The 18,289-nt window shown below is 38.0% G+C and overlaps 1 protein-coding gene across 2 annotated transcripts in view; it reads right to left on the reverse strand.

The window, feature by feature from the left end:
* Positions 1-18,289, reverse strand: part of pdgfc (platelet derived growth factor c) — a 51,888-nt gene that overhangs the window by 31,510 nt on the left and 2,089 nt on the right. The window lies entirely within an intron of this gene.

The following is an 18,289-nucleotide window of genomic DNA, read 5'->3' on the forward strand; positions in this document are numbered from 1 at the left end:
AACTACAGGTGCTGTAAATTCCAGTTCTGGCCTTTTCATATTTATTGCTTTAAGGTTTACAGTTGGGAAGCACAGAAAAGGATAGAAAAGGAGAGTGAGGGGGGAGAGAAAAGTGAGGGGAACGCAGCATGGGAATTTATCATACCATTAAAAAATAATTTGGCTTCAAAAGCGTCGACTTATTTGGAATGTTTCAATCTGCCGTGCAGATGCTCTGTAAGGAGACTCACCACAGGAGTTTGATGCTTTGACTCAATGAATTGCTTGGTTCCTGTCGGCCATTTAGCATAATTTAAGTGGCAAACCTTTCCCCCCCAATATATTTAATTCTTTTTACAATACATAGAGTGTTTCTGTTCACAATCTTACACCGATTAGGCCTATGCTTGCCAAAACAGACATGGTATAAATTCATGTAAATGCATCAGACCTTTTTATTTTGTATTTTGGTTATCCATTCACTAATGACAGCATCTCATGCAATCTGCAGAAAAACATCAAGGTTTCAGTCAAGGTCAAAATCAATAGGCAAGATATTGGCAGCATGACTGAACCCCATGACATTGACCATCACACACATACGTCCTTTTCAACACCAGTCACAAAACACACTCCAACCTCCTTGACACTCACAAGTACCTCCCACCAATAATGATCTTTCACTAAATACAACAAAGACGTTGCATGTCATTTCATAGTGCTATTGAACACAAAAAGAGACCGTTCAGTCCACCCTCCTTTTGTGTTCCACAGGAGAAAATTGCTTACACAGGTTGTGTTACAACATGTGAATGTTCCCTTTTAAAAGTAAGTTTTGGTGGTTACCCCTTTAATATGACAAATTACTGCACTGTACACTTTTACAAATAAATTGTGGTAAAGAGCAAGTTCAAGTGAAGCTTGGATAAACTTAATTCTTTTAAATGCTGTGAGCATAAGGTTGCTGTTGTGTCATCACATACGGAGTAATAGAATCCCGCAAGGCACTTCACCAAGGCCTGATTAAGATCCTAACACACCACCAAAACCATCCCTCTCCACAGCTCACAGAATGAGGCTCATCTATTAACACGTCCTCTCTGAGAGCTCCGTAACATCCGCACATGCTATCGTATGGCCAAACATCGACACTGAACTAACCCACTTGGTGGGTGGGTGAATGTGAGTGCGTTTACGAATGTGTTTAGGAAGCACTTGCCCAACAGGAAATTTGATTCTGAAGTTAGCATGACTGTTCCCTCTGTCTCTCTTCGTAAGCTTTTCTAATGTCTCACTTCATGTGGTTTATACTTCTGAATGTCATGACTGTGAGCTTGAGCTCATCACTGTTAAAATGATTATCAGATCAGGTATCATCATGGTGTGACAATTTTTCTTCATGACCACTTTACTCACGCTTTATGCCAGTTCTAAAATTAACAGTAACAACTGGGAAAATAAAAGCATGTGGAGCTGAGACACACTGTAAGTCATGCTGATTCCCACAACCGTTATGGTGATCTAAAGTTCACCTCTTTTCTTTGAAGACTTGTTTTTGTAGCCAAAGTAAAAAGCAATTATGTCTGGTGGGTAAAATTAAAACACACAATGTTTTGATAAGAGTATAGTAAGGAGCACTACTTTTTATACTTGACAAAATAATAATAACACTGTAATTTGTTAGAGATACTTAAACCAAAAATAAATTCTGTGATCATTTACTCACCATCATGTCATCCCATGTATGACTTTCTGCAGTGGAACAGAAAAAAATATTCTGAAAAACATTGGGATCCAAACAACATTGGACTAAAAAAGAATAATAAGTAAAATACACAAGAAAATCAATCATACAGATTTGGAATGACATGAGGACAAGTAAATGATTAAATTTTTTGGATGAATCATCCCTTTAAACATGCATTTTTGGCATTACTAGAAAGGAATTTGTAAAACCATTTCTTCCAAACAGGTTTCCCAAACACTCTTTCCACTCTTTTTTGGCCTAACTCTCCATTTTTTTAAAAAAAAAGTTTGAATAGTTTAAACTTATTACAGGTAGCCCCACCCCTAAAGTCACACAATCACACATACTGTAGAATCAAATCACAGAGCTAAAAAATGTGGCTAAAAAAAAAAATCTTTGTGGCTTTTCTCAAACAAAGTGTTTCCATTTGTGTTTGTGAAATGAACTCAAATTAAACTTCCGACATGTCAGCTGCTTGCATACTTGTGTTTGCGGTTCTGGCCACACACACACTTGCTCATATTGCATGTAGACCACATCCTTTAAGAATTTGGTGAGGTCTTCAATTAAGCAAAACACGTGTGCGTATTATTCTCTAATGGATGTCTGGAGTACTGCCTGCCTCATGCTTACTTTCACCACAGAGCTCTGTTTACATAGTTAGACATGGCTTTGGTTCTCTGTAACTTCGCTTTAACCAGAAGGGCCTTGAATTAGACATGACATCATCTGTGAAATAGCAGAAGACAGTCAGCAATCAGAATAATAGTGTATCTATGACAGGTAGCTATTGGGTTTTCTCATAAAATGTAGGCTCAGGTTAACCGTATCCTTCCTTATAAAGGGAAGTGTTCTTGTTGATGCTTTTGAACATTTTTGCTTTACTGCCTAATAACATTTTTGATAAATGCAACTTTATAAACTGGTGGTGGAAATTTTAATAACATTTCAAGGTCTGTTCCACCAAACACTTTGTGATGAACAGACACTTGCAAAACAGTGCTAAGGAAAAAGTTTTTTTTCAGTCACTAATTAAACATTAAAAATATAAATGCACTGATATTTTTACCTACATATTAATATTTTGAGTCAATAACTAATATGAATTTACCGAAATTATATATCAGTAAAAAAATTGATACTGTATATTTATTTATTTTATCTTAAAAAAAAAAAAAACTTAATTTGAAAAGTAACTCTTTATTATTCTACAATTTGGATTTAGAAAATTGGAATAAAGAAATTACACAATTTTTATTATGTATTATTAATAAAATTAATATTAACAAAAGATCATTTATCATCTCAAATATATCAGCTAGGGCTGCATGATTAAATATGAAATCGCAAAGGCTGCGATTATTTTTTTATGCACAGCTTGTTAGGTTCTGTATTCGTAGTAAATGCTGCTCCATCTGAAAGCACTGCAAGTTTGAGTCGCTTATAACGTGCATTTGAAAAGGCAACACACGTCAAACATCTTGCCAAACATGAGAAGCATTTATGGACCTCTTGTCCAACAAAAGACAACATTTAATAAATCAATCAAAGCATTTCAATCTTCTGTTTATTCAGCTACAGTGATAGTATGATGCCCATAGGGATTTCCTGGAATGAGAGTGTTGTCTATGTCTACTTCTGCGGCGGGTCATATTATAAGTTTCTGCATGAGAGCGCCCTCTGGGTTTCAGATGGAGAAGCATTTACTACCGATCAGCCCTGCTGCACTGACAAGCTGCGCAAATCGTGCAGTTTCATTTTGATTAATCGTGCAGCCCTAATGTCAGCCTATTTTATTTTTTGATTGGTTTTAAAATGTGAATTGCTTTGTGCAACATTAGCCGCTTTTCCCACTGTCAGGCCAGTGCGAGCCAGGGCTAACAATGTGCCAGGAGGGGCCAATAGCCTGGGACCTCAAGGAGACGACCACAGCGGCCAATATCAAGCTGCAGTTCCACTGTCGGGCCAGTAGGCCCACAGCACTACCCTAAAGCTCGCCCTTAACACAGCTCCATAGAACGTCGTCACACAAACCCATATCACCAGCATGGGGAAAACCTGGAAACTTGCTAGATTGTAGAATTTGGTCTTTACTTAAATGATTGACACTATAAATTGTTTTACAGTGAGATATTTATTAATTTGTGTCAGGCGTGCACATCAACATGCTGAATCAAATCGTATTTATCATCATTTCACAATGAGAGAACACATACTTGTACCTGCTTCCATTTACTTGTGACCACAGAAATGCACAAACCAACTCCATTAAGGGTTTTAAGTCTGAAGGCTTACACATTTAAAAACATTATCACACATTTACATCACATTTCTTTAGAAAGAATGAGCATTGCTATTAATTTTCCACAAAATGAAGCGATCTGAGGACGTTTGAGAGATATCTTCCATCTCTATACTAATATCCTTTTAGCCAGAGCAACAGAGGGAGCTCACGGACAGAAAACAGGAGTAATGAGCTATACAAGTTTACAGAAGTATGTATAATTAATGAAATGCGGATGCACTGCAGAAGTCAGGTATCAACAAAGTCGCAGGGAAAGAGATGGAATCAGTCTCTGTTATTTTCCATAACCATGTGTATTTATTATGGTAAGCATAAGTAGCATCGCATGTACATTTCTGCCTCATACAGTGATCAGATTCCTCCTATGATCAGAAGTTATTTTAGACACTCGCTGGTGTCTGAAAGGGAGTTCAACTGAAGTTGTATTAAATGCTTATGTTAGCAGGTAGTCGGTTATGAAGCATGAGAATTGAGCAGTGTTGTTAACCCTCTCCTGACTCAGATAAACGTTGTTCATGACCACTCCTCAAGCCCCAGTTGGCCCACTTTGGACCAAGGTATTCGGTGCACTAAAAAAAACTATGGCCGCCGGACCAGAGTGACTTTTTTCCTAGTTCTTAAAAAAAAAAAAAAAAAAAAACTTCTCTGGAAATGCCTTAATACCCAGAAGTAGTTCTAGTCCATAAAATGACTGATCTAATTAAGGGCCATGTGTCAGCCGAGTTCTCACCACACAAACCAGCTCATGCTTAGCCGGGAATTCATTCTCATCAGGGTGGGTGGCCACATTTATGTCTCGAAACCCCTCTAATCTCATATTGACCTGCCAGAGTGAAAATCTTCGGAGGATAAACTTTCATATAATAGCAGAAATCGCTGGCTAGAGGCGACACCAGCTGCCACAATAGATGAATTCCATGTCTGCTGGTACTAAGAGCAAATGCTCACCTTTCCACTAAATCTGTATTGCACCCTCTCTAAACACACGAACAAACAGACACGTGTATCTGGCCAAACACCAAAATCAGACACAAGACATCTTCTCTTAAAGGTTTTTTTTTTCTACCACAGATGTGCTGGTTCTCTTGTGGAATGGCTGTGGGGCTTTTTGTAATCCCATCTGTGATTTTGGGAGCTAAATGTGTGTCTGTGCGTGTGTGTGAGAGACTGAGCTCTCATAAGCTTTGCTGCAGTAATGCAACTCTCCCCAGTAACACGGTTCATCTCAAAACACATTTTAAATTCACTTATGAGTCTTCATAAAGAACAAACTGCTATATAAGACCCTACAGTCTGTTCTGTTTTACTCCATTTCTAGCTGTCTTTGAAACCAGAACATTCCGTGCAAACAGCCCCGAAAGAAGTTGCTGTCTGATGGGCCATAATTATACAGGATTATAGGATAGTTCACAAAAAGCCATTTACTCACTCTCATCTCATTCTAAACCTGGACACATTTTTCTTCTGTGAAACAAGATATTTTGAGAAATGTCTGTTGTTTCTGTCTATACAATGGAAGTCAATGTTAACCAAAAATGTTTGGTTAAAAATATCTTCTTTTGTGTTCCTCAGAAGAGAGTCATATGGGTTTGGGTGACCATTCAACATGATGGTGAATGAGAGTACATGACGATTTGAATTTTTGGGTGAACTATCCCTTACATTTTGCACATCCCAATCCTAAAGAGACACAAATGACGGTTTATTTATTTACTTTTGTTATGGTCAATTACTGAGGCATCCCGCATATAGGGAGTAAATTTGAATAGAAAGAACATAGATTATGGCTACGAAATTCATTATTTTTAGCTCTTGCATTTATTCTGTAATCTATAGAGCCCCTGAAGGGACATGGGGTGATGGGGAAAAAAAAATATGGGAAAAAATATATGTAAATGCTTTTACGTTATCATGCAAACGTTTTCTATTCCCCGAGAAACTTTGCGAGAGAACGCAAAAATCAATAATCATATCATATTTTTTCCATCACTATTCCCTAATCTACTATAAATCTTTTCAACCACACTAAATGTTGGACAAGATTTGGATAAAGATGGTATAATGACTGGCGTTTTGTAAAGTGTTTTTTTTGTGTGTGTGTGTGGAGGACATGAGCAGAACAACAGTACAGCAGGACTCAGGAGTTTGAGTATTTATAAGGTAAACAGCCAAGATACAGATCAGGGCTTTAAATACCGTATTTACTGTTCATTACCATCACACGTTGAGACATGCAATGCCCAGCTGTTTGCTACTTATTTAACATATCAGATGCAGGGCCAAAGAAAATATATGCATTTCTAGGCAGATAAACAAATAAACCATTAAATCCCTAGTGGTGCAAATAAGTAATAGCTGTTAAATACTGAAAGTCTTTCCTAAATACAGCCACCAAAATAAGCATCCCAATTCATGAGCGAGGATCAGTCACTCTGCTAAAGGCATTTAACAATCCGACCCAGCTAATAGCTAAACATACACGAAAACACACGTGTTCACATTCACTGACTCCTGCTTGCTCAAGCATGCATGCATACCACTGGAAGATGGTTTCAGACTTTTACAATGAACCAAGTGAACTTGTCTTGATGGATGTAGGCTATAAAATACATTTGAGGGGTGATTTCCTAGTTCCATGAACCTGAAGTTGATTTTTTTTTTCTCCACACAGATCCAATCTGCAACATTACATTTGAAACTGCAGCTATACAGCAAATGTATGTAAATCACACAATACAACGCACATTAATGGTTCCCTAATGTGCACAGCGGACCAATAGAAAAAGATTTAAGACCAATTAAAAACCTATGGACAGAATAATAAAAGCTTGGATTACTTTGTAATGTTTCCTGAATCTGCTGCTTCAGAATAACAGATAAAAGCGTTTATATAAATAAATAACCTAAACACTTTGTGTCTGATTGCATTTTAACAGCCTCCACACACCATTAAGCATCAGAGTGCCTTGATCTGTCAGAAGCTTGCTATAAGTGTTGACGGATAACAACAAATTCTCAATCATGTGTGACTGATAGATTCCCAAAACACCCAATTAAACTGTAAAAACAACAGGATAACACGAAACAGGACATACTGAAAAATGCTAATTCATCAATTTGGTTTCCAACTCTTTATTGAAAAAACATTTACACATTGTGGAAACACAATGCGTTTTCAAAATGTTTGAATTCCCACTTCTGTGTACCCTTAGACTCTGCCAAAGTTACTTTTAGCTTCTCCATTTGAAACTTGGAGACTTTGATAAGAAATTGGCTCTTAGTCAATATTTCTATACATACAAGCACAGGTTTGTTTAAATTGTTTGCATTACTAAGAAGCATTCCAGACCATCCAAGAATTGCTTTAAACCTCCTAATCTCTTTAATCTGGTCTTGATTGTGTTCATCTATCTCAAATCAAGTGAAAGGGGCCATGAAGAGTTGAAAGCAGATGTTCACTTTCTGATTAACTGTGAATATATATATATCTCTCTAAAGCATCTGCATGTCATGATTGAAATATGCAAAACAACACACTAAACCATCCATGATGAAATAAAATAAATAGCTTAAAGACTATTTCAGCACGAAACTGCACCTGGTTTCTGCAAGTATGGGCATATAAACCAGGTGTTTAGTTATGAGGTGAGCACAGGTGCATTGCAGGAGAACGGAATCGCAACATTGCCAAATTATCTGAAAGAAGTCACTTTAACAGTCAAATTCCATCATTACAGCCACAGGTGTGGGGACAGAGATGGGTCTCTTGAATTGGTGAGTGATGCAATGTGAAACATGCACACACACTCAGCAGTGGCACAGAGATGAATGAGAGCTGTGTCTGGCATCTCATTAGCCGCTGGGGTTTCCGGCCTGAATTAGTGCTGTCATTCCGAGGAGCTAATAGGCTTTTGAACAGATGTCCGATGCAAGGGGGGTGAGACAATTTCACTTTTGGTGCTATAAACCTTATTTATCCCACCTTCTTTCACCTCAGTTGTTCTGATGCACCTTTATGATGACCCACCCACCCGCCAAATATATACTATAGCAAGACACAGAGATAGAGGAAGAAAAAAGAATAAAGCATGGTTCATTATAAATACACCACGACTAAACCTCAGGGTTTGATTCAGTGGAAAAGCTCATGGAAGCCGCCTTTTTGTCAGCACCATGCATTTCACTTATCAGTGCCATGGTCCTACTATGTCACAAGCCAATGAGAATTTAACAGCCCATTAGGGATTGGACATTAAATTAATGGGGCTCTAAATGCATATTCAGCATCCTTCATCTGCTGGGACTGATTATGTAGCACTATCAGATGAGAAAAGACAGCGAGAGTCATTCAAAACCACTAAAAAGTCAGCGTATAGGCTCCAGCATGCGTGAAGGAATTAGACTTACGGCACTACAAAGTCAATACGTTAAAAGATTCAGTGGCAGTCCAAGCGAATTTTCCTGAATCTGGCCTTGCATTCCTATAGCTATAAATCACAACTGGAGTCCATCTTAGCTGACAGCCAGCCTGCTGCTGTTCCTCCATCTGTAGGCTGGGAAATAGATCTCCAGTCTCCAGGGAGAACCAAAGTGCCACGCCTGACACCAGCATCTGTGTAAGTGTGTGTGCGGAGAACCTATTTGTGCTCCGGCAAAAAGCCAGACATTCCCTGAATACTATGTGTGATTGAGTTACACACACTAGGGTGTGCGACTGGCACACTGTCGTATATCAAATCGCAGCATGTGCAAGGAAACATAATGCAATCTATTCGGCGTGGGGGCACTGGTGCTCAGCCAGCGAGTATCGCGACAGGTGTGCTGCCACTTTTTCCCCCTGATTTCAAATAAGACAACGTCCATATTTCACCAGCGAGCAGCGGACCGCTGACAGAATAACGATGAAGCTGTGGGATGCCACATTCCAACACATCTGATTACAGTTTCAGAGAAATCAAAAGTTCTGCATGAGCAATTACTAATCAAACACACTGCATTTATCATGAATGACGTTTCTAAAATAAAAAGACAATGTTATAGAGGGATAGCGGACAAAAAAATTAAAAAAGGTTTTGTCATCTTTACTCGCCCTCATTTCATATTCTTTTCCATGAAACACAACATGGTTATTTAGCTGAATGGCCAAAGCACTCTATTCCGTACATAGCAGGTGAAAAGTAACTGGGGTCGTCTTGGCTGCTTTGGGCCTTCTCATCCCGTTTCTGTAGCTTAGTGGTTCTCAACCAGGAGGACAGGGCCAACTAGGGGGCCACAAAATGACTCAAAACAACACAAGCATTAAAATAAGCCAAAATAACAACAAAAATCCAGATATTTATCTTATTTTGAAGAAACAGGGTTCACGTGGCCTTGAAAGCCCTGAAAATGTCAGGTAGTCCCCGCTGCATCTACCAACCCAGAAGATGTCAAAAGTGACAACCCATTAACTTTGTTTTAGCAAGCCTTTCTCTGCAGGCATGTCCAAAAATAAGCTGATCAGATTTCGCTCCTTTCTGACGTAGGAAGGGGATCTTATTATAATATTACACTGCCTTAATATGCACGTTTCCACCCAACACACGACATTTGGTTTTTGCAAGCGACAACAGTAACAAGTTCTAACTCAATGGCAAATGTTCGAGCAAAGGATGCAAACTGTTCTGTCGTTGGCTGCACAGACGAGCATAGAACACTTTTAGAGTCCCAGCCTCAGATGAGACAAGTGAGCAGTGGATTAATGTTTTTTTCAATGAAAATCCACCAGAAACGGATGAATAAATGTAACTCCACAACAACTACATTCATGTATCCACTAACCATTCAGAAACGTCCAGGTGCAGTCTAAAAGTTGCAACCTCTTCCTGAGTCTCTCGTAAGGCTGCACTCCGTCCGCTACTGGTTATTTCTGAGATTTTGGATGAGTGAGATTATTTGCGCATTTTGTTATTGTATCCGAAACTCCTGTAAAGGATCGGCCGTCTTCTGAATGGGGGTGGGGAGCAGCAGCTCATTTGCATTTAAAGGGACACATAAAAAAACTGAGCATTTTTGCTCACACCCAAAAAGGGGCAAATTTGACAAGCTATAAGAAATTATCTGGGGGGTATTTTGAGCTAAAATTCCACAGACACATTCTGGGGACACCATATATTTATATTACATCTTGTGAAAAGGGGCATAATATAGGTCACCTTTAAGTTTATGTTTAAGAATTATTTTCACCATCTTGTATGAACACCAAGATGGGCAGAAACTATAAAAGAGGAGACAGGACATGATTGGAAGAAGAGCGGTGGGATGGGTGGTATTAATTTGAAAACAAGACTTAAACTTTGATCGCCTGCACATAAGCTCCATCGTGCACTACCCTCCAGGTCACATCTCCGATAGTACAGCATAATCTGAATGTCATGAAATTTCTCTAAAACAGGTAATATGCTAATATAGAAATGTACATTTAAAGTCTGGCTTCAGTGAATCCTCAATGGCCACTGGACATTTTTCACACTTTTCAGAGCACCGAGGATTCTCAATCTCTCGAGCAAAACAGCAGCCCAGGGTCAGCAGAGACCTTTTGAGAAAGGTTGATGGAGGTCATGTCACCACAGGGATGTGGTGTTGACAGCAAAATATTTCCTCATTTCAAAGCCACAGCACAAACACACCAGTCATAATGGCATATCATTTGGCTAATAGAGTGTGTCTTAGTGAGTGGGCTGGTGATCATCCAGTGATTCCCTTCCCCAGTCATAAACATGCCGAGGAGCAATGCTGCAATGAGTGAATTTCAGACTCATGTCTCAAATAGGAGGGGTTAGCCAAGGTAACAAGACAGGATATTGGTAAAACTTTACAAAAGACTTTGGACTTGCCACTTCAGTAATGATTACAGCCGGGATAATTATTCTTCCAGATGCAGGCTACTGTATGTTGTATAAAACAATGCCTGGATATTAATGCAATCTAGAGCCTGGTGTGAGTTTTTTTTCTATTAATAATGTCCTAAACAGACTCACTCTATGATTTAGTCATTTCATTTAACATGTTTCCAAGAAAGGTATTTTGGAACAGATTTTGTATGATTTCTGACTACACCCAGAAAAAAAACAAAAGAAGGAAAATTAGTGAGCTAGTCCATATTGTGCACAGTCATAAAGTATATTTCCAGATGTCAAGCAAATTAGTCAATCTAGCAAAAAGAAAAATGGGGCTAGAAAACTGAAAGCATGGATACTTAATATGGCCCAATAGATTATCATGGTATACCTCCAAAGGACAATGCAGAGTGTCTGAGAGAAAATGTATTAGTAAACAAGAAAAATGTATTGATTAATTTCTATATACATTTACGTATATTTTGTCACACAGATAGTAGAGACAAAGCAAGATAAGTCTAAAAAAAGAGGGGGCACTTCCAAAATACCTCTCTGACAGCAAGTGCTGACATCTGCCAAGGTATGTAGACATACCTTGAAGAGATAGGAACCAAGGTCAAGTCATCACATTTACCTGCTGCCAAAAGTCTAAGGCCTTTGGAATTCAGTTTGCTCTGAAAACAGCCAATATCCACAGACAGTTAACGCCTGAGAGCGTAGAATTATCTGTTCCGGCAGAGCACTAGCCCTCAGAAACAGTTACAGGTTATCTGCTTGTTTCGGCACACATGATTAAACTCAGGGGGGCACATTTTTGGAGGGGGGGACTAAACCCAGTCTAACTTAAAAAGAATTCCTCACAAATCCCTTAACTTTCACTGTACACTATTAGAAGGTATTTGTTATACTATAGTATCTGCATTAAGTCACTAGCAGCTGATAAGTGTTGTCTGAGTGCATTACTCTGTTTATTAAAAAGTGCAGAAACATCCGTCCTCAAACTGTCTGGGGGTGACCGGTAGGATGAATAAAAGAGGGAGCCAAGATTCAAAGTGAGGGATGAGTAAATGCTTGAGGAAGTGTTGTTGTCAGAGAGTGATTGACAGGCATTCATGGCACAAGTTAAGCTGGACCTGAGGCTGCAATGTTTAGCTCCTCCAGTCTAGACAAGTGCAGATAGTCAATGAAGTCATGGTCAGTGCTGGAACATGGCTCTTTAAAGCATTGTTTTCATACATATAAACTACTGTTTAAAAGCTTGGGGTTGGTAAAGATTTTTGAAATAAGTTTATGCTCACCAAAGCTGCATTTATTTGATCAAAACTGTAAAATTATAGTATTGTGAAATATCACAATATAACTTGTGGCAAAAGCTAAAGTTTCAGCAGCCATTACTCCAGTCTTCAGGGTCACATGATCCTTCAGAAATCATGATATGCTGATTTGATATGCTGATTTGGTACTCAAAAATGTTTTTCTTATTATTATCAATGTTGATAACGGAAACCTTGATACCTTTGATTAATTCAAATGTTATAAAAAAAAAAAAAACTTACTGACCCCAAACTTTGAATGGTACAGTCTCTAAACATTTGCAAGAAAACAGTGATTCAAAGATAAAACTTTGTCTGGGGAAGAAGCAAACCTCTTTGTGGTTATGCACATTTGACCGTAGCCAAAACTATATGGTCTCATATTTGTTGTCAATGCAATTTGAGATTTACTGCTTTTGAAAGTCAACTCTGGGCTCAGCATTACAACTTGCCTGGGGCCAAGAAAGCATTAAGAACTCCTAAATGTTATTTCTTATCACTGCATAAATCATCAAAAATGAGAGGTAAGCAGACAGGAGGAAGCAGCTACATAGCACAATTACAGTCTTTTAAATCTGATTCCTATTTTTGTTCGAAAGAGAGGGTCAAAAACAGGATAGAAAACAGCATGTTACTTCTAAATTGTGATGTTTTTTTATGTTAACATATTGATACCATTTTAAGTGGACCTCAGAGAATATTATAAAATAGAAAAAATGCAGTTTATGAGCCCTTTAAACAAACTAATTCCACTATCTGCTCTAATCCCACAATCAATACTAGCAACACAGAGATCATAGGTTCATTTCTCAGAGAAGACAAAAACTTAAAGCACTGTAAACTGTTTTAAATAAAATCATCTGCTAAATTAGACCGAATTCTAAGGGCAAAGCAGGGCTAGCAGATCCATTTCTTCTCTGGGTAGATGGACACCACTTCTGAGGTCTTGCAATGACCCTTTCAGAGCACAAGCCATGGATTTCTTAAACTCATATTTAACTGAAACAAGAGGACAGATCATTCACAGGATAATGGGTATTAGGTTGATGATTGCACAGGTGTCAGCAAAGGGGACGGAAAGGCCATGAAATTACATGAGGGGTGTTCCACAGAGGGACTCCATTGCCCTGCTGCTGATCCCTCTAAATTGGAGCTCTGTTTGGGTTAGGAATGTACACTCACTGTCCATCATGACAAACACCAGACAGGCATTGACTTGCTTACTTACCAAATCTGTCACATTGCCTTTAAAGTGTGCTGAAAAAAAAAACAAAAAAAACATGGACATCCCAACCATGCAATATTCTATTTTGACGGGTTACAATAAAGACTTACCTTTAAACAAACTGCACAGTATTGCATAAATAATGTCTTCAGCTTCCCAGTGATTTTTTCTCCTCAAGTCTGAAAGGTTTCAATGAAAAAGCACGGTCCCCATTGAGCTTTTGAAACTCTGCCATTGGCAGGGTACAGCGTGTCGATTGACAGCAAACTTCAATCCCTACAGTATTACAGCCAGAAGGGCTTGGTGAAAAAGGACTAGGGTAAACTTTTACTTTAACAGGGAGTCATTTGTCTCAGGTGTAGGTCTGTGTGTGTGTGTGTGTTACCAGAAAGCTAGTTCTCTTTTTCATTGGACTACTGGGTATTGAAAATCCTTTTTGTTAAAGTTTGCCAGTCGCTACCCACAGTGTATGCACAATTCACAATAGCACCATAAACTTGAAATGCCATGGAAACTACTTAACACAACAAGCTAGTAATGTAGAGGTTTGCCAAGCAAGAACACTGCCAGCTGCCACACAGTTTCTGAGTCCTGGGAACACTTCCTTCTGAAGCCTTTATAACAAAGGGAATACCAACAATATATTACTCCTTTGAGGAATGGATTATGTAGCTTTAAATGTCTCCACAAGTCCAACAGAATAAATTGAGTTCAAATCAATGGAGTTCAAAACAACATTCATTATATACTAGGGGTGTAACCGTACACAGATGTCACAGTTCGGTACGTACCTCGGTTTTTGGGGTCAGGGTTCAATATGAACAATAAGAAAAATGGTCACTTTAGTTTAGGGTCCAATTCTCACTATTAGCTAACTAACTATGACCTTTGCCTCAAACTCCTAATTAATGATTATTAATAGTTAGGGTTAAGGGATGTATAATAATTTCATACAGAATAAATAACATGTGCTTTATAAGGACTAATAAACAGCCAATATAATACATGCATGCTAATAAGCAACTAGCTAATAGTGAGAATTGGACCCTAAACTAAAGTGTTACCAGTAAATCTACAATGCTAGGTTTCTTATTTATTTTGAACAGACAGTAGTGTACATTACAGTTTGTTCCACCTAGCGGCATTTAGTTCCCCCTGAGGTAGTTGGTTCAGTACAGCCTCTTTTAGTGTAATAAGAACTTAGTAAACAGAATGCACTCTTAGATCATATTTTTTGCAGGGCTTATAAAGAACAAAACTGAAAAGCAACTCATGTTATAAAAGTACAAAATAAATTGAATAAATAAAAATTGTGAATCAGGGAGTGTTACAATTTGCTCCACTTAAACTATATTTAAACATTCAAAGCTTAAGACCAACCCTCCTATACTTAATTTTCGTGCACAGCCTTTCAAAGCATACTCTTTTGTCCATAAGAGCAGAAAGATGCATTCTATGCATCTAGTGGACTTCAAGCGGTCAAGTGATTCGCAAATGCGCGGTTGTTCTGCTTTTTCCTGTTGTGGTGGTTAGCGTTGCATTGTCACATGCGCACCCTTCTGGATTGGAGTGTGGATCACCTTTGTCGTCTGACTGCACCGAAACTGTGGCGGTTCGGGATGAATACATGTACCATTACACCACTATTATGTGCCCAAAAAAACAGAGACATTTTCAAAAGATGTATTTTGGTTTGGAATGACAAGAGGGCAGGGTTATTGTAATTACTTATTAAATTAAACAAATATTTTATATTATATTTATATATTATTTCAGCCAAATTTCTCCTTTTCATTTTCAGTTTACTTTCATGCACTTAAACAAAAAAAAATTTATATTATATTTATATATTATTTCAGCCAAATTTCTCCTTTTCATTTTCAGTTTACTTTCATGCACTTAAAAAAATATATTTTTTATATTATATTTATATATTATTTCAGCCAAATTTCTCCTTTTCATTTTCAGTTTACTTTCAAAATTGAAATATAATAATCTATATGGAAATTTAAAAAATAATAAATGAATTTTTTTTTTTTTACTAAAATGTAAACATTAATAGTATCTCAATACTGAAATAACTAAAACAACACTGTATGAGGGTGTGGATAACGACATTCAAATTTGGGTGACCTATACCCTCAAGCTGCATAACATGTATAAAGCACCATAATAAACTTAATATTTTTCTTCCTGTCAGCTATGCTAAGCACTAGATTTAAACTCTTAACTGCACAGTGAAGAGTTGCTTGTGAGCATTAATCATTACACACCCACCACTTAACTGTCAGATGCGCGAGGCAGGCTGCATTTCCCAGTTAGCTGGTGGACCACATTAACCCCATTCCTAACTAAGTAATCCAGTAATGCAGCGCCTTGAGAGGCATTCAGTTGTTACTGAGGCTGACTCTCACACGTCTCTGCCTGGGACGTCACAGGGGTTACAGCAGATTAATGGTGGATAATCTGGCACCATTAGAAAACTGCAGCTGCTTTCTGAACCCACACCACTGATATAGACCTGACTTATGGACACAGCTAAAGATGTTAACTGCCAACGGACAATGGTGCAAGTATTTGTAGTTGTGTCATTAGTAGGGTATGCCTCTGTTGCAACAATGGTTAATAAGCAACTACTCACCATTTCAGGATTCGTTCTAATTCTTTGCTTGAATCTCATCTATAGATGTCTTCTGATAACACTCGTATGATAAAATTAGATATCAAGAAATGGAAGACCTCTGTTATACGTTAATAATTTGACACTAAAGTCTGAAATAAATTTAGATGGCAGAAATCTTGCTCATTCAGATGTTGGAAGATGAAAATAAATGGGGATTTTAAGCAAAGTAAACAGCCATTCATGTTCTCTTCTAAGATTGTAAGCACTATAGTCCTTGTATAGTCCTGTCAATTTAACATGTTAAATTAGTGCAGCTGATCATTAAAATGTACATATTTATCATGTCCTCTGACCTGACAAACATATACTGAGAGTAAGCAGCATAGAATGAGTAATGAGCCGTTCATATTGAAAGAGCCAATATGTTTTTAAAACTTTTTAAGAACTTATTAAATCATGGGACATGATGCTTAAAACACAGAAAAACAATGCAAATCAAATCAAATTTAACACCGTCCAAAAAGCATCGAGCAAGAAGCTAAAAAAGCAAGTTAATTAAAACATTAAAAAGATCAAATAAAAAAGTGCAGATAATGTAAGAACGCACCACTTTCACTATGTGAAAGACCCCTTAGAGTTATTATGAAATTTAAATGTACCCTATATTTTGTTAGCACACATTGTTAGTCTTGTGGTAAACAATTAATTTAAAAAAAAAATGGTCATTTGGGTTGAACAGACTGCCATGACGCTGTAAGCTTCACGTCGACTTGCTGATCAATCATGGCCTAAAGAGGGCGCAACAGATAGCACCAGTAGCTCAGCGAGAGCAACCATTTGACTTCATCGGTGCAGAATGCACTGCGCATCAAATATAATGGCACCCCCCATTGTACAAAATATGTGGCCCTGGACCACAAATGAATCTCATGGGTCATTTTGAAATTGAGAAAATTCAAAAAACATTGAGAAAATCGCCTTTAAAGTTGTCCATTTATGTTCATGATTGTGCTGCACTCACAAACATAAATATTTTATACATTTACGGTAGGAAATTTACAAAATGTCTTCATGGAACATGATCTTTACTTAATATCCTAATAATTTTTGGCAATAATTTTGACCCATACAATGTTGGCTATTGCCACAAATATACCCGTGTGTCTTGTCTGTTTTTGTGATCCAGGGTACCATAATTTTTTTAATAACATACATCTTTCATGGGTTTAGATATACATTTACATTATATTAAGCCATACAAGTCTTAATACCCAGGGTTCACTTTAACCACTCCCCTCCAACCGTCAGTCTGCTATGAGCAATGGATGGAGGGGAGGTGCAGTGAAGTAAAACCCTGCCCTCTCAATACTCCGTTTCACTTGGAAATACGTCACAACACTGAAGTCGCTGGCAACTTCCGGTTCACGGGGACTTTAAGTCCTTACCAAATTTGATAATAATATGGATTGTTGTTGATTATTTCGACCCAACTTAACTACCTACACTTATTTCTAAAGCCAATTTTTATCATTTGATTTACTCATTTACCACTATAATGAGTTTGAATATGGCTTATGGAAAACATCGATATTAAGATTCTTGCAATTTGATTAATCAATTAACAGCCCTTGTTGCAACACAGTGGACATGCCTCTACCGTAAATGGACTAGCCTTCAGCAACGGTCAGTTATAATTTCATGAATCAGGTTTTGAAGGTTAGGTCAATGCAGGTATTGCCATTTAAGTCATTGGTGTGGACGGAGCACTGCAAATATCTTTCATCCTCCTTCCTCAACTACATCCTCCTACTCTATACAATTTGTATAAAAACCATTGAACCAAAAGAACTTAAAAGTGTTCAGAAAAGCCTCAGTGAACTGTGGGCTGGCAAACTCTCTATTGAGGTTAACCTGAAAAAGTTGGTCAAGTAGCTTTTTAACCTGACCTTAACCTCACACTGCAGCTGCAAAATAAAACCAGCCTCAGATCAGTGGTGAAGAACTGCCTCAATCAACACCAACCAGAGATGGCTGCCACAGAGCATCTACTGTTTTGACAATTAAAGAGAGCCAGAGAACAAGACTCCCCGTTCAGAAACCCTTGGCAGAGCACACTACCAATTCACCTCCATTCTTAAGTCACTGGGGAATAAAGGTGGCGTTACAGCCAAAGACCGCTATCAAATGGCAATCACAAGGGTCTTCCCTGGCACACAACTCTG

Source organism: Phoxinus phoxinus, assembly GCF_949152265.1.
Source record: "Phoxinus phoxinus genome assembly, chromosome: 12".
Classification (NCBI taxonomy): domain Eukaryota; kingdom Metazoa; phylum Chordata; class Actinopteri; order Cypriniformes; family Leuciscidae; genus Phoxinus; species Phoxinus phoxinus.